At 39.9% G+C, this 27,164-nt stretch overlaps 1 protein-coding gene across 2 annotated transcripts in view; it reads right to left on the bottom strand.

The window, feature by feature from the left end:
• The window catches only part of LOC133126908 (heparan sulfate 2-O-sulfotransferase 1-like), a 100,976-nt gene that overhangs the window by 40,935 nt on the left and 32,877 nt on the right, over positions 1–27,164 (bottom strand). The window contains exon 1 of one of the 2 annotated variants that reach the window (XM_061239406.1): positions 20,777–20,913. The exons of the other annotated variant lie outside the window; for it this stretch is intronic. The gene's annotated coding sequence lies outside the window, so the exon portion shown is untranslated. Of the gene's footprint in view, positions 1–20,776; positions 20,914–27,164 lie in introns of those variants that run through there. 2 annotated transcript variants of the gene reach the window in all.

The raw sequence follows: 27,164 nt of genomic DNA, 5'->3' as shown, positions 1-27,164 counted from the left end.
CCATCTAATCGTACATCAGTTTCACCCTTCTTCCCTCCACTGGAATTATATGGCACCACATGCGGTGAAACTTCTGTCGGGTTGCGTGAGAATGTAAAGTTTTTTATTTCCAGCTTGCCGTAGCAATATTGCTCAAAGTAAAAAAAACAAGTCAGACTTATTTTCATTGTGATTGAGGGTCTGTTGTTTTTTTCATTTACTTATGGTTAATGTTAGGATTTTGGGAGGGAAATCTGATCCTAGATCCTTTGGGATAACTTCAACCCAGAGCACAACAACAGAAAAAAAAAACATGACAGCTCCATCACAAGATCATTTCAATAGCTGCTGACTACAAAGATTAGCTAAATATATGTTTGCTAGCTACGTGACCAACCAACCATAGAAGACAAAGTTTGGATAACTTTACTGTTCAAATTAGCTAACGTTACAGCATGATCAAAGCCAGCTGTGATAGCTATCCATGTAATTAATGGAGTGGTGGGCAGTAAAAGAGAATGAACAGAGAAGATGTCATGCCTTATGCCAGGATGTGCTAGCTGTTGATATCTGTAGGAAATGTTACATTAAGGCAATGTTGTTTTGTAAGCTTGGCAGTGACAACTAGTCTACTGCTGTTGTTGGTTTAATGTATATGCTTTACAGGAGTTAATAACATAGCTAGCTAGCTAGAATTTGCCATCATAGCAAAACTGTCCTATTTTGCATAGCTAGCTAGCTAATGTAATTAGCTAGTAATGTTAACGGTACTTTACCACTAAGCAGGTATAGACTAGCTAGCTAAGCATAGAGCTAGCTAGCTAACCCAACAAGACACACCGATAGAAATTTGATTGCTAGAATAGCTACAGACTAACCATAGATGCTGTTTTTTGTGGTGTAAAGTATGAGTATGTAAAGACATAATCAGATAAAATCAGATCCTAGAGCAGCAGGGTAACTTAAGTCGGAAGTATAGATAGATAGCTAGCTAGGTAAGTAACATTAGTTGGGGTAACACATATATATTTATTTAAGTTGAATAGCTTAATTATAGCTTTGTACTGTTGGTAAATGGTTGGCATTTATATAGTGCCTTTATCCAAAGCGCTGTACAATTGATGCTTCTCATTCACCCATTCATACACACACTCACACACCAACGGCGATTGGCTGCCATGCAAGGTGGCGACCAGCTCGTCAGGAGCATTCGGGGGTTAGGTGTCTTGCTCAGGGACACTTCGACACAGCCCGGGCAGGGGATCGAACCGGCAACCCTCCGACTGCCAGACGACTGCTCTTACTGCCTGAGCCATGTCGCCCCATGTTGCTACTGTTGTAGCGCCAGCTACTAGTAATTAACAAGCTAGCTGGCTATCAATATCTAATGTTAGCTGAGCTAACTGCCATCTTGAAAGACAACGGGTGCATCCCGGAAAGTGCATACTCCTTAAATCCACTACCACCCTCCTCCACTCCGTGCCCCGGAAACTGATCTTTGTGGACTCCCTCCACTGTCCAATTTTTCGAAGTATAGGAACAAAACAGATAAAACTCCGCCCTCCTCCACTCCCCCAGCGTAGTGTACGATGATGTATGTTTCAGCAGAAGTCTTTACACATTCCTGGGTCACATCACGCTCACACCCACATAGGCTACTATGAAAACCCAACCCAACAAAATCTGGAATTGTTCAGATCCAGAAAGCAGAGATGACAGGGAACTTGAACTCCCCCAATTAGGTCCTGCAAAAATATTTAGCCAAATGTTTGTGTCATTATTGTCACGCATGTCATCCTACCCTGATTGTGAAATGTCAGTTTGCTTTAGTGGGTCCGACAAACAAATTCAGCAATTTAAAACAGGGAAGTGGGTTTATGTATTTGGTTGTAGCCTACATAAAACCAGCATGACTGTTAACTGTAGCTGCCCTGCTCGTTATTTCAGTCGCCTACGTAAACATGCATGGATGAATGTATTCAACAAACTGTTTCCAAATGACATATTTATTACCAATACATTTTTTACAGATGTTACAGTGGGAAATAATTGTTTTTCAATCCGAATACTTGCGATAACTGACATATATTTGGCCTTGTTCTCCAAATATACATTTTAATAACAACCGTAGCTCATGTAAACCCGCTTTTTGCAAAAGGCACTAGTCCGTTTAAAAGTAGGACGTGTTCTAATGGTGAGAAACTGTACAATGCTTTAAAAAATTTGTAGAAGAACGCAAAAAAAGCTCTTACAAAAATATTTTCACACATCTTTTTAATAAAAACTATGAGATTTTCAGGGTTAATTTCAATAGCATGTTTGCCTTTGATCTGAGTAACTTGACCGTGAATGATTGTTAGTGCCAGGGTGGTTTGAATATCTCAGAAACTGCTGATCTCCTGGGATTTTTACGCACAACAGTCTCTAGAGTTTGTAGAGAATGGTGTGGAAAAACAAAAAACATCCATTGAGCAGCAGTTCAGTGGGCAAAAATGCCTTGTTATGAAAGAGGTCAGTGGAGAAGGACGAGACTGGTCAAAGCTGACAGAAAAGTGATGGTAACGCAATTAACTACACATTACAACAGTGGTATGCAGAAGAGCATCTCTGAACACACAACACATCATAACTTTAAGTGCATAGGCTACAGCAGTAGAAGTCTAAAAAATAAGTCTAATAAATACCTAATAAAGTGATCAGTGAGTGTATTTAGCAGGACTATTTTTAGCACTCCTTTCTATTATTTTCTCCTTGTTTTTATTATTGTTTCTCCTTAATTTTTTTCATCACTTTGAGCTATATCTAGCAGCTTATATTTATTTTGTTTCTTTACTTCTTTTTATAGTGTTGATATGTTCTCACAATCAGTGTCATCCCACTAGAGCAGTGGTTCTTAACCTGGGTTCGATCGAAACCCAGGGGTTCGGCAGGGGTCATAAAATATATACCTATGTTTTGAAGAAATCATATTTTATTTTTCCAATTACGAAGGGTTCGGTGAATGCACTGATGAAGCTTGCAGGTTTCAGTACCTCCAATAAGGTTAAGAACCACTGCACTAGAGGGAGACACAGGGGAAGTATTTGTCTTGTTATTTGTTTGTTGTGTGGATATATTTCTACAATCATGGTGTTTTATTTATTTCTGTATTATTTAATCTACAATTTGTTGTCTTTATAATTCCTTGTCATTGGCTGAATGTAAAGCACTTTGAAAGGTGCTATATAAATAAAGCTCATTATTATGATTTACTTCATTAGCTGTCAGGAATGCTTCATAATTACTGAGTAATGAAGAGATAAGGCACAACATAAAATGATGCCGTATCTCTTCATAAATAAATTGCGGAATACATGAACCAGTATCATTCCAACTTAATTTATTTTATGTACAGTTTTTTTAATGAAAGATGTTCTACCAGTTCTGTGTTCATCAGAGGTTGATATTTTAAAAACGTGTGGTGTGAGACTAAATTTGTCGATTACTTGGATGCTAGTCAGGAAAAATGAACAACAAAAATCTCATCTCCCCGATTGCCAGCCCTTCAAACTCAAAGTTTCCATCCCACTCTCTCTCCCTCTCTCTCTCAAGGGAAATGCAGGGCAGCTGAAAGCCTTTCTGAGTTGTGTGGATGTATAGTACATTCAGGAAGCCCTCAGCCTCTCAGGAAGGTCGGTTTGACAAATTCCCTGGACAAGCCGCTTCCTCCTTTCATGCTGTTGTACAACAGCCACTAAATTAAAGAAGAAAGAGGTAAGCAGGCCCTTACTATATGAGAATAGTGGAAGGGGATATAGTATTATCTGTGGTTTAGTTCTGAGTTATCAGTTCTGAGCCAGATGGGTGGCAGCTGGTCAATGGGACAGCACAATGAGCAAAGTTCTGGCACCAGTGGACTGCGGATTGGAGTGCATCTCCAAAGCCATGTAGAGCATCAACTACAAAAATGCATCAACAGCTTGAAAACAAATTCACAAAAAAGTCCCTTTAGCAGGAGCTGTTGACAGTACCAGCCCCCCATATAATTCCTGTTTACTCACCACCTAGTTTAATACAAGCCTTTGCCCAGTTGTCTTGCATCTGTCTTCAGAGATCATTTTGCCAGACTCAAGGATACAATGTCAAAAGTGCTCTTTTTCAGGAAATCAAATAGGTGAGCAACGATCAGGGATCAGCAGGGATCTTTGCAAACTGCATTAAGTAACTAGGATAGAGAGCTTGAATAAAATAACTGGTGCCCCTGGCAGCACCCAGAAGCCTTACATGGATTCTGAAACGTTCTATATCAGGAAGAGATGGTTGGAAGGATGAAATTAAGATTTACAGAGGAACTGCTTCCTAGTCTTTCACCTACAACAAATCTTGCTGAAGAAAGAACTATTGACTCTTCCCTGCATGTTAGGGGAAGACTTACAGTATTTTACAGATTTATCAGAGCATCTCTTACTCAGGCCAAAGAAGGCTGCGACATATCCAGGCTGCACTTGTTAGTTTTCAGCTGTTCCTTAAGGCAGTATTAGTGTCCATAAATACAGTGCTGAGAGTCATTATTTTTGTGAACGGTAAAATAGCACTATTGATGTGTGACGGCAAGCAGTGCGGGAATAGTCTCCTGGAGAAATGGCTCCTTTCAGATCCCTTGGGTTTTGTTGAAAGGACTGAAAGGCTGACCTCAATACATCAAATTTTAAAATTCCACCATGCTCTCTAGAGAAATACAATTATTGGAAAGGTGACAACAAGCAATGAGCATCTTTATTCTCTATCAAACTGGCCGAAATAAATGAGTAGTAAGGAGCATATGCACTCATAAGTGCTGAAGATAAAAGTAAAGACCAGCTTTTAACTGAACTTATTTGTAATTGACTTTTATTTTAAATGGATAGCCTAAAAATGGCATGACAAATATAATCTGCATTCATATGTCAAAACCTATTTTCTAGTTTGGTCTCGGCTTCAATTTTATAAACAACAACCGACAGAAGTAAGGCTAAGTCTGTCTCTGAACATGACTTGTGTGTCAATTAAAATTGTGTATCTAAATGGGAGGACATTTTAATTGTGACAGCATCTGAAACAGGCTCTCATGATCAAACCACAAGTCATGAAACAAGCTTGATTTTCAGCTGATAAATATTCACAATGCTGCTCAGAGTTAAAAACCAAAAAACTAAATGGAATTGAGCAATGAGGGAAGCATAAAAGGCCTTCAGTTTATCTTTTCAGTTGCACAGCAGGGAAATGGCAAGATGGTGACTTGAGGTGAGTTCATGGAGCAGAGACAAATTAAACACTCATCTCTCTATACTTTTATTATGCCTGATGGCTTCCATCAATATAATAAATGTCACCTTTAACTTGCACATCTCAGCCTGAGAAGCAATTACATTTCCTGCAACTCTTCAGTGTTTGTGGGGGCCAACTGCCTCCCAGGCAATCCACACGCACAGTAAATGACTGGGAAAGGTCAGTATGTGGTTTAAAAAAAGAGAAAGCTTGCAAAGCATGCTGGGGGGACTTGAGGTGGGAAATGAATACACCCTGCTATTTTTGTCACCATCTCTCTCTCTCGACAACCAATTTCATTTATTGAAAACAAACTAATTGAGAACTACAAACTTCAAAAGCAGTCTTTGCTTTTCTTAGTGAACAATGGGACAAAAATGTATAAACCATTAATATTATTTGGCCTCCTTGCATAATGGATCAACCTCCATGCTTCACAGTTGGCAAGGTGTTCATCTCTACAAAGGCTTCACCCTCCAAACATACCTTCTTTGGTGGTGGCCAAAATGTTCAATTTTGGTTTTGTCAATCCAAAGTACATTGTTCCAAAAGGCTTCAGGCTCCTCAATGTTTTCTTTTGCATACTTCAGACGCTTAATTTTGTGTTGAGGTTGTTCTTTCTGGCCATGTATGCTAGACCCCCATCAGTCTGGCTTCAGATCGGGCCACTCGACAGAGACTGCGCTCCTCTCCGTCAGTGAGTCACTTCATGCCGCACGAGCAGCCTCCCTCTCCTCTGTCCTCATTCTTCTAGATCTCTCTGCTGCCTTCGACACTGTGGATCACTCCATCCTCCTGTCTGCCCTGTCAGCAACGGGCATCTGTGGCACAGCCCTGGACTGGATTGAGTCCTACCTCTCTGGTCGCTCCTTCCAGGTTGCCTGGGCTGGTTCGGTATCGACACCTCGGCCCCTCGCCACAGGAGTTCCCCAGGGCTCAGTCCTTGGCCCGCTTCTTTTTTCTCTCTACACTCGCTCCCTTGGCCCTGTGATCACTGCACATGGGCTATCCTACCACTGCTATGCGGACGATACCCAACTCTTCGTCTCGTTCCCGCCGTCTGATACGCAGGTTTCAGCCCGTATCTCTGCTTGCCTGAGGGACATCCAGAGCTGGATGGACAACCACCATCTAAAGCTCAACCCAGGTAAAACTGAAATGATATTCATCCCTGCTAATACCTCTCCCCATCTGGATCTCTCCATTTCCCTCGGGGATACCACACTCACGCCGTCACCCAGTGCAAGGAACCTCGGCGTGGTGATGGACAGCAGACTGTCCCTTTCCGAGAACATTGCGGCGGTGACCCGGTCTTGCAGGTTCTTCCTATACAACATACGGAGAATCCGCCCCTTTCTCACCCCCTACTCGACCCAGCTCCTGGTCCAAGCGATGGTTCTGTCCCGCCTGGACTACTGCAATTCCCTCTTGGCTGGCCTCCCAGCGTCCGCCATCAGACCCCTCCAACTCATCCAGAATGCAGCAGCTCGTCTGGTCTTCAACCTTCCCAAATACTCACACGTCACCCCCCTGCTTACTTCCCTCCACTGGCTGCCTGTCATGGCTCGCATCAAATTCAAAACATTGGTGCTAGCCTTCCAAGCAGTTAAAGGGTCTTCCCCAGCTTATCTGCAAAAAATCATCAGACCCTACACCCCTGCCAGACCTCTTCGTTCAGCCTCCACAGGCCGCTTGGCACCTCCCCCTCTCAGAACCTCCACCTCACGCTCACGACTACTGTCTGTTCTGGCTCCACGGTGGTGGAACGAACTCCCCGTTGAGGTCAGAACTATAGAATCTCTCCCCACCTTCAAGCGCAAGCTGAAGACACACCTCTTCAAGCAGCACCTCTCCCCATCCCTCCCTACCTCCCTGTGAACCTTAATTGTTGTCTCTGTGACTTGCTTTGTGTATCGGTATTTTTAGTTGGCTAGGTAAGCAGTGTTTGGATAGTTAACTTTGGTAACTTTTGCTCTGTTTGTTTGTTTGTTTGTTCAAAAAAAAAAAAAAAAAAAAAAAAAAAAAAAATGGCCCTTGTCCTTATCTTTGTTGTACAGGTAGCAGTTGAAATTGTACTTACCTCTAGGGTCTTTCAGCGAACTTATCCCTGGTTATGGGTATGCACTTTGTTGTACGTCGCTCTGGATAAGAGCGTCTGCCAAATGCCAATAATGTAATGTAATGTAATGTAGGTATCTGTTGTATCACATACTGATTCACTGCAACTGACATTTAAACCAGGGGTGCCAACAGTTTTGCACCCCACTGTAACATATAGGTCATAATCCATGTTGTTTATTATAAGTGTAGCGGGGGTAGGTAAGAACTACAATTCCCAGAACTCCATGTCACCCTATATAAGGGGTAGGGCAGTGGGTTGCAAGCACTTCTACTTACACCTTCTCAGCCATGAGACCCCAGGAAACTTAAGGTACACTGGAAATACTTTTAATCAGAGATGTGCACAGGAGATGTTTTTAAGCTAAGACTCTGATAGATTGCTGCGGTTTACTACACCTGTGTTGCAGCACTAACTGCATTCGTGGGTGAATACAAAAGGTACACTATCTTATAGTTAGTTGCCGCAGCTGCGAGGCAAGGCTAATGTTAATGACCTACTATTAAAAAGGTATTTACCAACCAATCAACAGAGGGCATTCGTTTTAGATATGGTAATAACGCAATTTTTATTCCTTTAGATATCCTGTGGTTCTGATTGGGTTGCCAGCCCCTGATTCTTCTCTGAATGGCATATTTTAATTAATCAAGGTATTAATAGAAAATGTTTATGTATTAGTACGTATTTTGAAAACCTTATTTATTAGTGAACCAGTACGTGTTTTGGAAACCTGGTGTTCAGAGCCTTGTTGTTATGTGCTGGTTCAAGCGATATAAAAAACTTTTATTTACATTTCCTGTGGTCAACTTTAAAGCTCTTGGCCTACTCTGTTGTCAGCCTTTGGGCCTATGTATTAGCTATTGTGATTTGTACTATTTCTATTACATTTCCTGTGGGCTTGTCTACCAGTGATACGGTTTTTAGAAGAGAGTTCTTTGTTTGAATTGCTTTTAATATTATTTTTTTTACTTTTCTAGCTTTTCTGTTTCCTTAGCCATGGCGGATTGCAGGCCTGGGTTGCTGGAGGCAGGCACTGGTGAGGTGGTGGGTATAGGCTATTGGTGTTATAATAGTTCACATATCCTTTGTTTTATAAGGGAGTATGGTCTGTGGTATACACTTTTCGCAGTGCATATGGTTTGCCATGGCTATAGCTTGCAGTGGAATTACAGTTTGTAGTGTATATGGTTTACAGTCCCTATAGCTTGCAGTTAATATTCTGTAATGTGAGTGTTGGATTGGTCTGCACTCTCTCCCTGCCAATAGGGCCCGGGTCCTGTCGCAGCTGTGGTCTTTCTTTCTCTCTTCCTCTTTCTCGCTCTCCCTCTCTTGCATGTTCCATGCATCTTGGCCCGGGACAGGCATAAAGCCGTTTTTGTTTTTATTAAATAAAACTGCTTGTAACAGCAATCACCACATCACTGTGTGTTGCCTCTTTGATGTATGTAAGAGCATCTGTACATCATACCTCAAGTTGAAGCAGAGGGGGCCATAGAGGAACCGTCCCCCATCATATCTGAGGGGATTACATAAGCCTGCATTTTTTCCCAATTTTTATTAAGGGTACCAATACTTCTGGAGTCCACTGTTGTTGGGAAAGTTATATACCAACAATATCTAAACTTGTGTCGATAAAATTCTTCATGAATCTAAGAGCATGCAGGCCAGCTGTTCATATGTTACATCAATGTAGAGTGTAGTCTGTAAGTATTTGAACACTGGTACAATTTCTGTTACTTCGGCTCTGTACAACAGCAATTAAATGATACAATGAATATGAGGTGTGGTGCCCCGAAAACAGAACCGGCATCCACGTGACGCCGTTCGTCCTTCTTTGTCCGTGGCTGGGCCGCTCCTGGCCTCCGTGTCTCCCCGGCCTCGGTAGTCAGCTTGTCCGCCCTCCTTAGGGGATTCTGTTTGAATTTAGAGCGGGATAGGTTAGCCGGTTTTACTACAGGAGAGATACGCTCACGTGAGGCTCCGAATTAAGGTTTGGTCGCGGGGTTTCTCGTGGAATTCCGCCCTGTTTTCCTCGTGGTGGCTCGTTCGGCTTTAGGCTGCACTCTTTAATTAAGCACGGGCTGCACAGCTCTCCGCCTCCGTAGTCAGCCCCGCTCTGTTCTCCAGCCCGGCTTTTTGTAGCGTGCTGCTCTCCTCTCTCATTCAGCTCAGCTGTGCCTGTGTACTTAAAATTGGTTAGGGATTTGCATTCCGCACGTGCCTCGCCCCGGTGGTGCTGGCCGTGGTGCTGACTCTTCCTCCCGGCTCTCTCCAAGGTGCGGCTCTATTTAAAACGGACATAGGGATATATTTGCCGTCAATCACTTTACCCAGCTCCTGACGTCGGCGTCCTCGCCATTCCACTCCAGTGGGGTATCGATCCCTGATCGGGCCACCACAGAGGTTAAAGTGCAGACTGTTACCTTTAAATTGAGGGTTTAAATTGATTTATATCCCTATCAGGTGATCTGTGTAGGAATTACATTACTTTTTATACATAGTCTGATAGTTCATTTTATGGGACCAAAAGTAATTATCAGCTCTTTCTGATTAGTCAGGTATATTCAAACACTTCCTTAGTGCAGATATAAGAGCTTAAAAGTTTGTTAATATGAGGACTTGTGCCAATAACAGTCAATAAGGCTGTTCTGTGGAGTACAAAGCCAAAAAAACAGAAATTGTACCACTGTCCAAATACCTACAGACTGCACTGTATGTCACTCATTTTTGAGAGTGGCAAAATGCCGTGCCATGAGATTCAGTCTCTTGTGGAACACACAAAACGTAGCTGACACCATTCTTTGCAAACTCTAGACTCTAGAGACTAGTATATGTGAAAATCCACCATCATTCCACGGTCAAAGTCACTTAGATCACATTTTTCCCCAATCTGATGGTTGATGTGAATATTAACTGAAGCTCCTGCCCCGTAGCTACATGATTGTATGCATTGCACTGCTGCTACACAATTGGCTGATTAGATAAACGCATGAATGGTGTCATAAAGTAAACATTTTCCTAATAATGTGCTCGGTGAGTGTATGTAACTTAATTTCATAAAACAGGATACTTTTTGTAGATGCTTGTTAATTTGAAATATCAACCTACCATATTCGTCCCTGACGCATTAAATTAAATTACATATCGGAAACTTCCATTTTGAGTGCTCTAGTCTCATCCTCAACAGGACAATTTGCCAGAGTAAAGAAATTCTTTATTGATCAGGTAATTCATCATTGGACAGGGGAAGGCTATATTAAATTTTATTGTGCCTGGGCATCCACACTAATTTACAGCGATTATAATTACAGAACTTCCTGCAACTATAAAGTGAAATCTGACAGTTTCTCAGAATATTAGAATTGACTATTCTTTACTGCCATTTGGCCAGTTTGGTGCATGTGGCATTCTTTCTTTGTGTGGAGATTTATTTGCCATTTCCCTCCCTCTCATTATCCCTGCTGTTTTCCAGATGCCCTTGAAAATGCCAGACCACTGATCAGAATGACTGTCTGCCAAGTCAAAGCCATATGTCACCGATGAAATAGGACTGATTTTCCTGCATTTCATCATGGACAGGATGAAAACGGCCAGACACCATGAGCAGTCTTTAAAGTCATTTTGACTAGTCTAGCTTACCACAAACTGTAATAAATCCTCAATCCCAAATTAAAAAGCCCACACTTTGATGAAAACGGATCTAAGTGGCCCACAGTGTATTCAGCCCAAAGGGCAGCTTTCGCCGCACTGGCAGCTTGATGCCCCAAGCATAACAGGTCCTCTGCAAGAGCAACTCTCGATTCTAAGAAAGACACCTTAATGAAATCATAGCCATCAGACAGAAAACTCAAAATAAAATAATAGGGGCTGAAATCCTTCCCTTTTTGTGAGGTTCCAGCCTCGCAAGGACTGCATGACAGGGCGTGAAAAAACTATGGCTGTGCAGCTGTTCTGAGGAAAGAGATTAGCATTTCACTGAAAATTGCATTCATGGCTCAGACTGCAGAAGGATCACATGACTGTGGGAAATGGGATTGTGCCTTTTAGCATGAAAAATAATAAGCGCCCACATTCTGCTCGACACATTAGTTTGATCCTTGCTTGGATATTGTTGCTGCTACAACTTTGCAGTGGTAATCTTTGTTTTGCAATATCAAGTTCAGCAGTTTCTTCTCCTTCTGCAGGGTTCCTGTCCATTAGAAACACTGACCAGAAAGGGCTGTGCACCCCTGCTCAGAAATGTTACTATCACTTTGGCGGACCTCGAGTGGTCACTGCCCTTGGAACAAGAGGTGAAATAGAAATAGCCTCCATAGACAACTTGATGATCGCCATGCTAATTTTCCATCCTCTGCTGTCAATAGAATAAATTGGCTTTTTTTAACACCAGTGAAAAATGTCTTTCTTTGCTGATGTCACTTTCCTGATAACATTTAAACTTTTTAGCAATTTAGATAAGAACCCGTGTTCGATCAAGATTTGCACTTAACTTTAACTAAGCATTTGCTCCTTTAACAACATTTCATTCATTTCGGGCCATTACTGAACTTGCCAAACAACACTAGGGTTTGTAAAGAAAAAAGAAATTGAATTACAAGTCAAACTTCCGGATTAATTGTAGGACTGTTACGTTGAATCCCAGGTACGGTCCTCCTGTTGTCCTCTGAAGTTCCAGCTGTATAATTGGATGCCAAAATGTGAAAAACATAAACATATGACTGGAAAATGGTGCATGTTGAACTAATAAATAGTATTTATGAACAGGGCTGAGAGGTAAAGGATTAGCAATTACCATTGCACCTGCAAAACTCGAGATATTTCTTTTGGGCTTGATTCATGAAGAACGGACTGCATTATGAAGCCCCTGTAAAAACCAGAAGTGATACATTTTTAAGACAGTGGTATTCACCTCTTGGGAAAATAAATCAATAAAGATAAAGGTGTGTCTGCCCCTGTTCTTTTCTAATTAGGTTTATAGCAAATTCAAAGTATGAAAGCAGAGTCCAACTCGCTTTGATTCCACCACATCTCAAACACAAGCAACAGTGAGGCTTGGTGGTATAATTGAAATTTGCCACACTTCATTTAACTTGACTCTTTATAATAACAGAGCGGCTCATTTTTAATGCCCCCCTTTATAAGAAGAGCATCACTCACTGAGGAGAGATGTGCCCTTCGGTGGCAGCAATTACCGAGAATGGCCTGTGCTTGTAATCCTGTCCAAAATGACTTATTAATTTCTGATCTGGATGGTCCATAGGTGTCTGCTCAAAGCAATTGACTTCTAATTCCTAACAGATGGCAGTGTCTGATGTGCATAATGGGATGAACATTAAGGGGTCAGAGCCAAAATGGGGGTTTCCAGCAAAAAGCAAACCAGCAACCCAGTCAACAAGGAGTTCTAAGGCTTGAGCATGTTGATGTCCATGTCGCATCAGTACAGACACCAGTTTACTAGGGCATGTGACCCAAAATAATTTCACTTTGTATGGCTCACTTATATAGTGAGCTCCATAAAGACAATTGTTTCTTGATTTGGCTCTGTACTACTATCTGAAATTTTCTCATCCATAAATTTGCCCTGGGGTAAAGAATCTCTCCTTTCCATGTACAGTGGTTTCACGCTTGATTTCACTTCTTGCCTCAGTCATTTCTAGTAAGATTAACTTTACACACAGTAAATTGGTATTTTTAACGTTTTCCCAAATAACTTTTGGGCGGCCAAGATAACTTCCAGAGATAATTTGCCCTAAGCAGTGAACTAATAACAATGGTGATTTACATGCACAAGAGATTTTACTGGGCTATATGATAGGTTCCTGTATCATTAGTTAATTTGTTATTTAATTTCTATTACGCTGGTAAAAAAGACAAAAAAAAAAACAACATTTGAGGTTATTTTTTTAATTTTTCTGTTTCTCAACAGGAATGGAGAAATTTTTCCTGTTGCAGTGGGTAATCTGGTAAGCAGAAAAGAACGATAGTGTTCGTTTTTGGTTTCGGGTTTACTGTCTTGGGAACTTGTGGTAGGGACAAAGTGAGGTTTCAGACCATGCAGAACAGTATACAGACCAGTGGTTTCCAACCATGATATTTTGGATGTTCATGTTACTCTTGATATGCTATATTGCAAGCAAATACATAAAGAGGTAACACTGATAAAATTAACTTAATTGATGAACAAGGGGACACATGACCACCAAAACGAATAATTTGATAATGAAGCATTCAAAGACAGTTTAAAACAAATGATAATGTGACAAACCTGCATTGTGTTAAGTTAAAAAATGTAAAAAAATATAGACGAACTGAAACCGGTGGCACTATCACATTAGTAGATAATTAGGAGAACATCAGTAGAACAATAGTAGGCTACGATGGCTTCAAACCTCTTTTCATCCATTTCTTTGGTGATGGACTTGCTCGTAAATGCAAGCTCAATTCCAAACAGGTTTCCCTGAAAGGATCTGTTCTGAAGAGATAAAACATTTGGATTTTACATGAATGTATATTGTATCCCATGAATGTGCAAAAGGCGCTAACAAGAGAGATACAAATACTAACAAGAATAAATGCAAAATGAATTCAATTTAACTGTATACTTCCTACTGACATACATATGTGCTAAACAACACTAGGGGCGACATGTCTCAGGCAGTAAGAGCTTTTGTCTGGCAGTCGGAGCGTTGCCGGTTCGATCCCCCGCCCTGGCTGTGTCGAAGTGTCCCTGAGCAAGACACCTAACCCCTAAATGCTCCTGACGAGCTGGTCGGGGCCTTGCATGGCAGCCAATCGACGTCGGTGTGTGAGTGTGTGTATGAATGGGTGAATGGAGAAGCATCAATTGTACAGCGCTTTGGATAAAGGCGCTATATAAATGCCTGCTATTTATTTATTTACTAGCACTGACGACATCGACTGTACTGAAAATCAGACTACTGTTAGACTATTTTACAAGTTTCAAACTTCTTAACTTTGAAACTTGTAAAATAGTATTTTAACTTCTGAACTTTTAACTTCTGAAACCACATTTCAAATAGGAAAATGATTTTTGTTCATAGACAACATGATAATTACAATAGTAATATTATTCAACACATTCATCATACCCATTGAGTCACAACGCAAAGGAAAAGTGAGTCAATTTAAAGATATGATAGCCAAAATTTCTGGAAGCCCTGGTAAAAAATGCAGGCCTACGTATATGCTTTCTCTGTTGATCTTTGTATGTCCCTTCATCATTCTGTGACTTCAGTACATTAACAGTTGCTCATCATTAATTTTTTTTCTTCTTTAAAGGTACAATAGGTAAGATTTCTGTGTTAAAACATTTTTACAAGACCATTTTAAATCCCTTCCTATCATTGACAAAGGCTCACTGACATGTTGACTCACCCTCTGCCTGTGTTTATAGACTCAAAACATTGTACAGCTGTACAATAATTCATGCTCAATGGTTGTAAATTGGTTCTAACTGCCACAACCAATGGCAATAAATACAATGTAACCGATGCATTTTCCTGCTCATGGGATTTATATCACATACAAACTGTACAGCATATGATCAACGCAAACTGTTTTTAGGCTTTTAAGCAGGCTGATCATGCACGCATTGCATGTGAAAGGCCAGAAATTACCAATATGCAATAGACTATAGGGCTGCGACTTGCACCTTATACCTGGGTTGAGCAGCTGGGTGGCGAAAGGATGAAATGCGGACCTGTCTTACCAGAAAATGGAAATAAACAACACCAAAATGGCAATGAGCTGCTTGCTCTTCACTGACACACCCTGAGCAGCGGCTTTTTGGCATGCAGCAAGTCTTATCAAGAATTATCAGACAGAGGCATCTGGTTGGTTCGGAAAATATGAAATTGCCAGCAGAGCAACTTGTAGCACGGCCAGAAAATAAGGCCCTCAGAGTGTTATAAAATACAAGAATTTCACTTCAGTTATTTCAAATTTTTTTTTGCTCTTTCATTGCAGTTCACACACACACAATATTACATTACATTACATTATTGGCATTGGGCAGACGCTCTTATCCAGAGCGACGTACAATAAAGTGCATACCCATAACCAGGGCTGAGTGCGCTGAAAGACCCTAGAGGGAAGTACAATTTCAATTGCTACCCGTACAACAAAGATAAGGACCAGGGCCTATTTTTTATTTTTTTTTAAACAACAAATAAACAAACAACAAAGCAAAAGTGACCAAACTTAACTATCCAAATACTGCTTACCTAGCCAACTAAAAATACCGAAACACTACGTAAATCACAAAGACAACAATTAAGGATCACAGGGAGGTAGGGAGGGATGGGGAGAGGTGCTGCTTGAAGAGGTGCGTCTTCAGTTTGCGCTTGAAGGTTGGGAGAGATTGTACAGTTCTGACCTCAACGGGGAGTTCATTCCACCACCGTGGAGCCAGAACAGACAGTAGTCGTGAGCGTGAGGTGGAGGTTTGGAGAGGGGGAGGTGCCAAGCGGCTTGTGGAGGCTGAACGAAGGGGTCTGGCAGGGGTGTAGGGTCTGATGATTTTTTGTAGGTAAGCTGGGGAAGACCCCTTAACTGCTTGGAAGGCTAGCACCAATGTTTTGAATTTGATGCGAGCCATGACAGTCAGCCAGTGGAGGGAAGTAAGCAGGGGGGTGACGTGAGTATTTGGGAAGGTTGAAGACCAGACGAGCTGCTGCATTCTGGATAAGTTGGAGGGGTCTGATGGCGGACGCTGGGAGGCCAGCCAAGAGGGAATTGCAGTAGTCCAGGCAGGACAGAACCATCGCTTGGACCAGGAGCTGGGTCGAGTAGGGGGTGAGAAAGGGGCGGATTCTCCGTATGTTGTATAGGAAGAACCTGCATGACCGGGTCACCGCCGGTATAATGAAATAGCTGCTTAATGGTTAGTTTATGTATCTGAGACTGTTCTGAAATTAACCATGGTTTCATGAAGGTAAAGGTAAAGTTTTATGAGTTAAAAACTAAGAGGAAAATCTGCCAAAATATGGGTCTCTCCGAAAGTCGACAAGTTTAAAAAGTAGTTAAAATGGTTTTCATTGTCAAACCAGATATTTGTGCCACCCAGCAAGAGCTTCAAAGAAGCATTGTCCAGATTGTGCCTTTCCGTTCTTGAACAACAGCAGTTCATGAAGATGGACTGTGGCTTCAGGTGCTTTCAGAACAGCCTGGTCCAGTGTTGAGCAACCTTTTTCACTGACAACTTTGCACGGCGCACTGGTGCAGTCAGCTGTCGAGCTGCATGGCTTACTGGGCGTGGCTACTGAATCTCGCCATTTTCCAAAGACAGGCGAGGGCCGCACAGAGCAAAGATCAAATGGCGCAGGTTAAAAACGGGTTGGATTATGCTCACTATATTATCAGTGGGTGTGGTGTACCTTGATTCATTCATATCCAATCAAATGAACTCATTACTTGTTTCATTACCTTGTTTCAATGCATATTGCAAAGGTTGGATTGGCAAATTCCATAGCCTCTATGAATACAATGGAAGATTAGGATAAGGAAGATGCTTCTCTCAAAATGTTATTTTGCAGCAGGTACAGACTTGCACTGTTTTTTTATTTTTGTTTTCAAAAATGGTCTTCCGAATCTCATAAATAAGATAAATCTGTTTGAAATTCCATCCATTTTCTTCTGATTGAAAACATTTTCAGCAATTCAAGTGCTTCAATAAATTGCTAAATCACTGGGCTGGCCTTCCTCAAAACAAGCGCAGAGCTGAGAATAGCAGATAATAGATAACTGAACATAGCTTTACTCTATGCGGTATCTACATGAAAATAAATAAAGCAAAACACTATCATAAGACAATTTATCCATTGGATATTGAAAGCAAAAATGTACTGTACTGAAAATCGGACTACTGTTAGACTATTTTACAAGTTTCAAACTTCTTAACTTTGAAACTTGTAAAATAGTCTTTTAACTTCTGAACTTTTAACTTCTGAAACCACATTTCAAATAGGAAAATGATTTTTGTTCATAGACAATATGATAATTACAATAGTAATATTATGAAATAAACATAAAATGTCCTGCTTTCAGTGAAAAATTGACCATGTTTATCTCACAACCACGATTGCGCCATATAAAATATAAAATGCATTGGCAAAGTTTACTGTTACATAAAAATATATAAAATTGCTTAACCCAGTCTGTAAGTTCTTAACAGCAGCATATTTACAGATTTCATGCCAATCAAGTCTGTCTGGCAGAAGCGGGGATGAAAACATGAAGATTATAAATGTATTATTATTGCATTTGTTTTAAATGATACGCGATCGACCAGCATGCCTGGACGTAAACTACATGGATTGAACTAGCCTACCGACTGCTGTAACTGTAAGGTTACACTGCAATGTATATGTATCTGATTTACAATGTTGACATTTAACTATTAAGATGGCCCAAAATAAAGATGGAAAATGCAATTAAATTTGTCAGGACAGTTAACAAAAAAAAAAGATACGAACAGTATCGGTCACACAGTGAACCGTTAAAAAAATTGGATGGTATCCGTTACAAAACCTGATGATTTGTCACATCCCTAGCTTGTGTTGTGTCCTTATTGCGATATATATGATATTACATTTGGGAATGTGCAGCAAATTGCTCTTTGATGTTGGTTTGTTCACCTGCAGTGTAGGGAAACCGTATGTATTGTTGGGTCATTCCAATTATGCTGTCCCACACGGATGGCATCACGAGGTTCAATGAAATCAAAATCAACAAATCATCTTGGGCCGGAAAATCCTTGTGGTCCCTGAACACACTCTCCAGCCGCAGCCTGCCATTGGCAAAGCCCTCCAACAGTGCTAAAGCAGCCATTGTGCACGGTCATCACCCAGACATTTTATAACTTTCACAAATAGTGGAATTGCTTCACAATTTGAATCAATCAGTGAGGATGAATTGATGCCCCAAGTCCATTATGAAAATTAATCTAATTTTATAAGGAGTCCAAATAATTGAGTGAAATTAGAACGTATCATTAGAACATATTTTCTGTATTTCACTACTTTGCCTGCAGAGTCGTTATTTCCCTCTGCACATGGGTATGCACATTTCCTCGGCAAGTTTTGCTTAGAAATTGGTGTTTAGATTGGTGCCCAATTTATGCTTAGAAAGTGGTGTATGCACATTTCAAGCCCTTTTTTTGTGCACAACGGTTATAAATGAGGCCCCAGAAGTCTACAAAACTGTCTGCCAACTAGAGAAATGCATCCAAACTAATTCATCATGCAGCAAGACAATGACCCAAAACACACTGCCGACACAACAAATGACTTCATTAGGGGGTTTTAGACTGCCCAAGTCAATCATCTGACCTTACATTACATTACATTACATTATTGGCATTTGGCAGACGCTCTTATCCAGATCGACGTACAGTTGATTAGACTAAGCAGGAGACAATCCACCCCTGGAGCAATGCAGGGTACCGGGAATCGAACCGCCGACCTTGCAGGTCCCAGTCATGTACCCAATTGAGCATGCATTTCACCTCCTGAAGAGGAGACTGAAGGGAAAAACTCCCTCAAACAAACAACAACTGAGAGAGGCTACAGTAAAAGCCTGAAAAAGCATCACAAAAGAAGAATGTAACAGTTTGGTGATGTCAATGGTCACAGGCTTGATGCAGTTATTGCTACAAAATAATAAGCGGAATTTACTTTCATTTACTTAAATACTCTCTGTTCCAATACTTCTGGTCACCCATATATTGGGTGCTCTGATACCAAAGGTGCTATGTTCTAAGTAGTTTAACACATCTAGGTGTAAATACCAGGAGAAAAAAGCTGAAATTCTGAACTATGTTCATCTTTTTATCTCAACCCCAAATGTATTCAGTGTATAGCAAAAATGAAGGAATTGGCCTTGCTGTTCCAATACTTTTTGAGGGGACTGTAGACTTAAGAAGTCTTGTCGGTCTGTAAAAACATGCTCCCTTTTTACAATGATGGCTTGGTCATTGACAAGAACCTCGCTTACAAAAGTTGAGCTTGTTTCTGCTTCTACATGTTATTCTCCTAACTTAATCTTAACCCCTGAAGTATTGCCCCTTTTCTTGACACAAGCTTAAAAATGACAAACCCAAAATCAAATGGTAATCGGAATTACTCCAAGAATTACTAAAACAAAGTTACAGAAGCTCAAACACAGTAAGAGTGGAAGGTGCTTTTCTTACTGAAAGGATTTTCTGTTTTTGACTGGATACAGATTATTGTAGCTGTGGCTAGTGTGCTTAGAAACAAGTCTCAACATTGGATAAATCCCCTTTCAAATTTGAGGACAATATCACCAAAAATGAGCATTCTGCATAGTTTTTTTCTCATCTATGTCTAGGCAGTTTTCCAAGAAGGATATTTCGAGACTCCAAAAGGACACATGGAAACTAAATGATATGATGGGTCTTTATGCCTTTATGCCTTTTGCTTACTAAACAACACCTTTTTTCTTGAAAAAAGTGTTTGCACTTCCCCCCGCCTATCACCCTCTTCTACCTCTCTGTACCAAACTCCCTCTCTTGCAGCTATCAGACAGCAACAGGTTGAGAAGGTCATAAAATATAAGTACAATAATCACAATAATACCATCTTGTATACCAATAAATTAATTCAGGTCCATTAATTGAAGTTTTTGTCAAATACGCAACCATGTATAAATTATTTTGAGAATGTATTTAGATGCTCACCGACATAAAATGTGGTCATGTCACTGAAAATGCCCTGTATTTTGTTGTCTTCCTCAGAAATATTCACTCAGAAGAGAGATTCCTTGGAAGTCCTCAAAAGGAAGTCCTCTCTTTAGATGTAGACATAATAAACCTTTTTGGCATAAAATCTCAAAAACTGTTTTTGCTGATGCACAACAGACTCGCAACATAATTGAAAATGCTACAGTTTCGAATGTTGTGTTGTCTTAAGCAAGCCTAACAAATTATACACCATTGTAAATGTAATGTCATTAGCTAAAATGCTTTTTGGTCGTCACTTCTATAACATTCCTGTAGTCGGTTTCGGCTTCAGATGAGCTGAAGTTAAACTGAATTTTCTTACACGTGTTTGGGAGTAACGCATATACTCTCCAACTACGTTACAAATACAAATATAAATATAAATGCTGGTCAGACTTGGACTCATCGTGGTTGAGAGAGCCTATACAAGACATAGATAATAGCATTTCTATGTAAAAGTATTTTTTATAGAAGTATACAATGGCAAAATGGACAACAATGATTATTGCTCCAGAGAAATTCTAAGTAAACAATGGACATTCTAGCAATGTTTCTTTGAGTTAGCACATTTTTAGGATGAGAAACTATTATGTATTTACTCTACTGGACACTTGTGTAAAGGATATTGACATTACCTTATTTCTTGTAGTATGTGGATTTCAAAAATGCTGATAAGGTGAGGCCCCCCCACACTTGTTTTACCACCCACATGTTACAAAATAAGGAACGCTTTCAAACGGTATATCCTTTTACCATAGTGATTGAAAATTGCACTGAATGAATGCAAAAAAACCCTCACCGTCCCAGCCCTGGTCCGGTGAGGCTTAAGGGGTTTTGCCGATCTGTGCTAAAAACACTGTTGTCCGAGCAACAAGCCTGTCTTAGTTGTGAAATCCCTTTATCAACCCGAGTGTCCTGACTTTATCCTAAAACATAAACAATCTAGTCAGGGTAACTGAGTTTGTGACATATATGGAATGGGGCCCTGGACTGTACACTGTAAAAAAAAATCCTGTAAAATTACAGTAAAATACTGGCAGCTAAATTCGCCAGTATTCTTCTGTTTTTTTACAGTGCCTCTACCGTAATTTATTTCAACAGTTAATTACTGTAAAATGTATTACAGTACTCTACAGTTGTTCTAATGTACTTACTGTAATTTAACAATTTAGTACTGTAAAAATATACAGTAATGTGCTGTATATACGATTTGCGTTACAGTGTACCTACTGTAAACTAACAGTAATATTATTTAAGCTTTACAGTAGGATATGGTCAGCTGTTTGGTTTCCATTATACTGTGTATTACTGTAAAATTAAAGTACAGCAGGATAATATGATTTTCTTCAACAAGTCAATGATTTTAAAAAGTGACATTTCAAATTAAAAACTCCTGAAAATTGCAAGCATAGAAATGGATCAGACAAGAGATGGCCTTACAACATTTATTAAAGCCAATGCATATTACTCACCAACATTTTTTTAGTAATGTAATGTAGTAATTTAGTAAATGTAGTTTAAACACAAAGAGAAAGATGGTTTCCTAAAGAAAAAATATATATTTACAGTTTTTTACAATCTCAATACCATTTAACACATAAACACATTAAACACTTAACACATTCACCATATCATTAGACTATGTGAACTAAACTGTGGATATTTTTGCATTGCTTTCATACTAAAGGCATTCAATCACCACTTCTTCGAAAATTCATGAATACCTCTCTCAGTCAGTGTTCACTACCAGCAAAAGTTTGTACAAATACAGCAAATTTTGCAGACATTTAGATACTCTGTTCAAAACAGTTAACTTTCAGTTCAAAACCCAATAAAATTCTGATCATTGTGGAAGGAAATATGCTGCATTTTGGCAGATAAATGAAACTATACTGTTGAAATACGTAAGTCAGATCATTCTGATTTGAGCAGTTTATTCAGTTTATTCAATTTTTTTTGTTTGCAGCCTTGTTACCATCTACACAAAAGTGATCATACTTGCATTGAAATGTGCATGTATATAGGGTAAATATAATTACTGCTGTATATGTACTGCTGAAACACCTGGCTGTCATTTCAGTGAACAACCTACCCAGGTGTTTGTTGTTTGTGCCCCGTTACCACATATAAAAAAGGGGCCACCTTTGGATTGGCATTTGCATTCTTTAGCCTTGGTGGGGAAAATGGATGCGGCCAGAGGTAACAACAGAATGTTTCCGCAGGTTGATCAAAGCTCCAAAGAAGGTCACAGTGCTGCATGAGCAAAACAAAGGCGATAAAGATTTTTACAGTTCTGGAGTGATCATATATTTGTGATGTACTCTCACAGGATAATAACATGAAACAGAGGGAACAGATTACCAGTCAAATATTTAGATTTTGCTCTATTATGCTAGCTAACAATAGCACTGTGCTTCAACAAATGACCGGAAAAGCTAACGCTGGTAAACCAGACTGGAAGTCAGAAATTGCGGGTAACGTTATTTAGCTGAAGTAACGGTACTTGGCTATCCGGCTGTTTTATTGTAACCTAGATCTGCAATATACAATATTCGCCAAACATTCTAACTGAACCTGAATCGTATTCCAAAGCTAAAAGCAAGCAGCATATGCATGTGATTTTCCTCCAGAAGATGAACGGAAATATGCAGTTAACGTTACTGCTTACTGCGGTGAGGGGTTTCCAACGATGAAAGCCTTTTCTCCATCGTGGCTGCAGTTTCTACTCTTCACATTTTGTATAAATAGCAAAACAAATCACTTAACTTCACCGAAGTTGGTGAAAAAAACTCTATGGGAAAAATACAGGTGTGAGTCCACAGTTATGGGTGCATTTGGGCGGGCTCAAATTCAACCGTCTTTTGGTTTAAAAAAACAAAAACAAAACTGTATTGTACTGTATAGTTGTAAAATTTCACAGTAGCATGCTGTTTACAGCAAGTCATGCTTTTGGCGCCAAAAAAGTGCTGCATTTTACAGTATTGTACTGTACTTAAGAAAAACTGTACATTACTGTTAGAATTTGGCTGTATTTTTACAGTAATTTTTTACAGTGTAGTTGAGTAACTGTGGATAGAGGAATCTAAACATGTGGCTCCTCTTTGTTTCAGAGGGCCCAATTCAATGCATGACACTCAATTTCTCCCTTGACTGGCACTTTAGGCGATTTCCAGTGTTTGCTTACGACACTTTCATCTAGACAGTGTTATTAGAAATTCAAGACTTGGCAACATTAACAGAAAACTACATCTTCAGAATGAGTAGCCACAAAGGCGTATGCACAATTTAAAATCTTAAACGTTGGCACTCCTTGAACTGCCAATCTCATCAACTGCAGAACTCTTTCCTTTAGGCTGTGGATTAAAAAGATGACTAATACACTCAAGTAATACAATCAATGGAGACAAACTAACCATAAAAAGTCTACAGCTTACACTCAGCAACGCGATTCCTAAACATCTACATTAAACCCCTTTGTGTCAGTTTTTGAAATGGGCACCGTGCAGCAGCGGGGGCGGCTTTTAGCTGTGCAATCATTCAGATCACAGACCCTGGCTCATAACTGAATATATGAGGAGTTTTTCCATAGAGAGATATGTGCAGGAATTCATATCTGACTGACATATTTCCTCATCATGTACAATACAGCAATTTTCAGAAAGGTTTTCGGTTTTCATTTTCAGTGATAAATGGTGGCATTGTAAAAAGGTCGCACCAGGCTCACTGAAACTCTCCGTTCCCTCTATGACATTGAAAATGAGGGGCAATTTGGGTGGAATGCTGTTCTTGGAATTTCCCCCAATGTGAAGAAAATGTTACGGAATCCTTCCCCGTGCTCACTGACCTCTTCTGGAGAGGTAATTAAGTTTCACATAACTGTTTAAAAGAATAATAGTACGATGATCACAGTATGTACCTACATAATAAAAATGAATACTGCTAAAATGCTGCATAACACTAAGTCTTTCTGTACACCCACATAAAAAAATAAGATGCAAAAGAGATGGGAAGAAAATGTAAACCTCACCTCCACTGTCTCATGAGTCAGAGCTCTGATTGAAGGGATCAAACAGCAGGAAGCTGACCTGACACAATGCTGACCGCTCTGGGGAAGCAGAGGAGCTCCTGTCTCTGCTATCGTTCTCATCTCTGTGTGAGCTCAGTGAACTCTCCTCCAACTCGCCGCTCTGCGACACAGGGCACCCCCACTCCCCATCAGGAAGCAGTGCTTGCTGTGCACTGAATGACAGCTCACCTGTGAACGTACATTCAAGACTGAAGACGCATATTTTCAGACTGCACCTTTCCTATGTCCCTGTAATTCCTAATTAGCCATTCATGTTGTAATTATCGCACTTATGTATACTTATTTTAATTTATTCTTAGAGTTATAGTTGCGAAAACTCTTTTATTGCTACTTCTTGGTATGTTCATGTGATTCATCTACAAGGGTTCAAGTTTTTATCTATGTGGTTACTCTAGCACTTGGAACTGTCCTTCCCTCTAGGGGTTTCAGCGTCTCTGGTTATGGTTTAGAACTTTATTGTATGCCACTCTGGATAAGAGCATCTGCCAAATGACTGTAATGTAAAATAATCCACAAGGTGGACTTATTTATTTATGTGTGGGCTGCCACAGAGCCCGGTGAGGTCAGCTATATCCACTTGCCTAAGGAAAATGAGCAGGCCTGCAGAGCAAAGGACAAAGGGCCACACAAAATAATTCCATCGGCATACATGACTCCTACACATTACAGAGGTGACCCCTGAAGCCAAGAAACATTACCATTCAAAACCTCTTCCCCTACCCACAGACATACATAAACAATATAGTTACCCACCATAGATGCACATATTATAGGTCCATGATCTCCAATGAATACCTGTTGTACTGGGCACTATCAGTCACAGGACAGTCCTGTATGCTTCCTCCTAAACAGTCAGTCAAGTGAAGCATCTGATTCATGTATAATTTACATCTGATCCTCTGCGGATCCGAGCCAGACTCTCACAGATGGCACATACTGCACTTGATCTTTTCCCAGTTCTGTGTTCTGAATATTGGCCTTAAAGATAGTGGCAAAATGCAAGTCAAATGTGAGAATAATAAACCATTTCAGCTTGATGTTTTTTGTTATGCCAAATGAGACTTCCTGAAAAATGTATATTAAACCTAAACCTAAACAATGATAATGTAGCATAATTCTGACCTTAAATTAGCTTTTATAAGTCAGGCAAACAGAATACAAATTTAATCGAGGCAGTTGCGATTAATCTGTTAAACAAGAAGCCAACATATGACGGCAGCAAGTTCCCTTTCTCTAACCCAAGCAAAAATTTGTTTTTCAACCGTCTAGGTTCTCCAGGCACTAGACCCAACGTGGACCTGTCAACTGTCACACCAGACACTTTCTAAACATCAAATGTGTATTTTAATAATGCATGCAAATATAGCCTTTGTAGTTTGTTATACAATTAAAAATCCTAGACAATTTCCATAATTCCAAATTCCAAATGTCAGTGTCTGCTGGTGCACTACCTCACGCTAATCCTCACAGAGAGGATACAGCGACAATCTGACAAACTCTTTTTTTTTCATTCTGATTCACAGCACCAAATCTTACACAGGGAAGTCCAGATCTGATGAAAAGTTCACCTGAGATCAGTAAGGCAAGTAGTGTGGGATAACTAGCTTGAGGAAAAATGAGAACCTTTGTGGCAAAAATACCAATTAAACTCCCAGTCACTATTAAAGCTCAGTTTGTGGACACCTTACTTGAAGTACTTGTAAGTACTAATGCCATTAACAGAGGAAAGAAAGACATCAACATTCAGCCAAAAAGTGTTCGCATGCTTTATTGTTCATGGTAAATTTTGGCAGCTGCAATTCCCCATTACACCATTCTGTGTTCACTCAATCCCATACAACAGAGCCTTTGAGCCTTTGGGGGGAGAAACAAAGTATATTATAGCCATGCATATGGCACATAATCTAATGGTAGTGACACCTAACCAACACTCAAGTTCTATGGAAAAGTAAAATTGCACTTTGCAGGATCATAAAAAATAAATACTGCCATCAATAAAGACGTTGCTCTGGATACAATATGGGAACTCAGAAGATGGAATATCCCCCTCAAAATTTGTAAAAGAAAAGATGGAAAAGAAATCTACATGTACCCGTCCCCAATTATTTTTAATTACCAATGAAAAATAATCAAGATTGTTGACTGAAACCCACTAAGGCTCTCACTTGCTTGTTGCATTGAAGCAATGACTGAATTAAAGACAGTGAGAGTCCATGTTCCTGAAAGCTGTAGCATTGGTGGTGGTGGTGGTGGTGGCAGTCAAGTACAGTCAATCCACCTAGTCAGAGTCTAGTCAGAGGCTGGGACATTACTTTCTCCCTTCCCAGTGCAGGTCTATGAGGTCAATGGATGTCAAATTTAAAAACATTGGTTAGTTACCATCATTAAAAATGTGTGGACCTTTCTTCATCCACTATGGTTCAGGCGTGTTAGTTATAGGGCATTCTAAGGAAAGGATTGGTGAACTGGGAAGGCAGTTCAAACTCCAGAACACAGCCATCACACAAATGCATATTTCTTGAATGGTGGCTTTTTGACAATTGACTACTTTTTATGTAAAAAGTAGTCAATTGCTGACAGTAATATATTACTTTTTAAAATTAAATACAAAAATGTCTCTGTAAAATTAAATCTTTTGGAAAATGAATATTTGGAAATCTCAAATTTGTTATTTTATACTAACACACAGAAAAAAATATATAAACATATATATAATAATGTCTAGGGTGCCCAAGACTTCTGCACAGTACTGTATATGATAAAAAGTAGTATACAAGAGGACTGCATGAAAGAAGGACGGCCATCAGATGTTATAGTAATACTTACACTACTCAAGTATTACCATAACAGATAATGGTATAATAATAAGTAATTTACTTCGACTAACTTTTTTCCCATTTTCTCCAAATTGCACCCTATCTCTTACAATTATCGAT

Source organism: Conger conger, chromosome 4 (genome assembly GCF_963514075.1).
Source record: "Conger conger chromosome 4, fConCon1.1, whole genome shotgun sequence".
Lineage (NCBI taxonomy): Eukaryota > Metazoa > Chordata > Actinopteri > Anguilliformes > Congridae > Conger > Conger conger.
The sequence above is the reverse complement of the archived record's forward strand: the minus strand, read 5'-3'. Positions and strand labels throughout refer to the sequence as shown.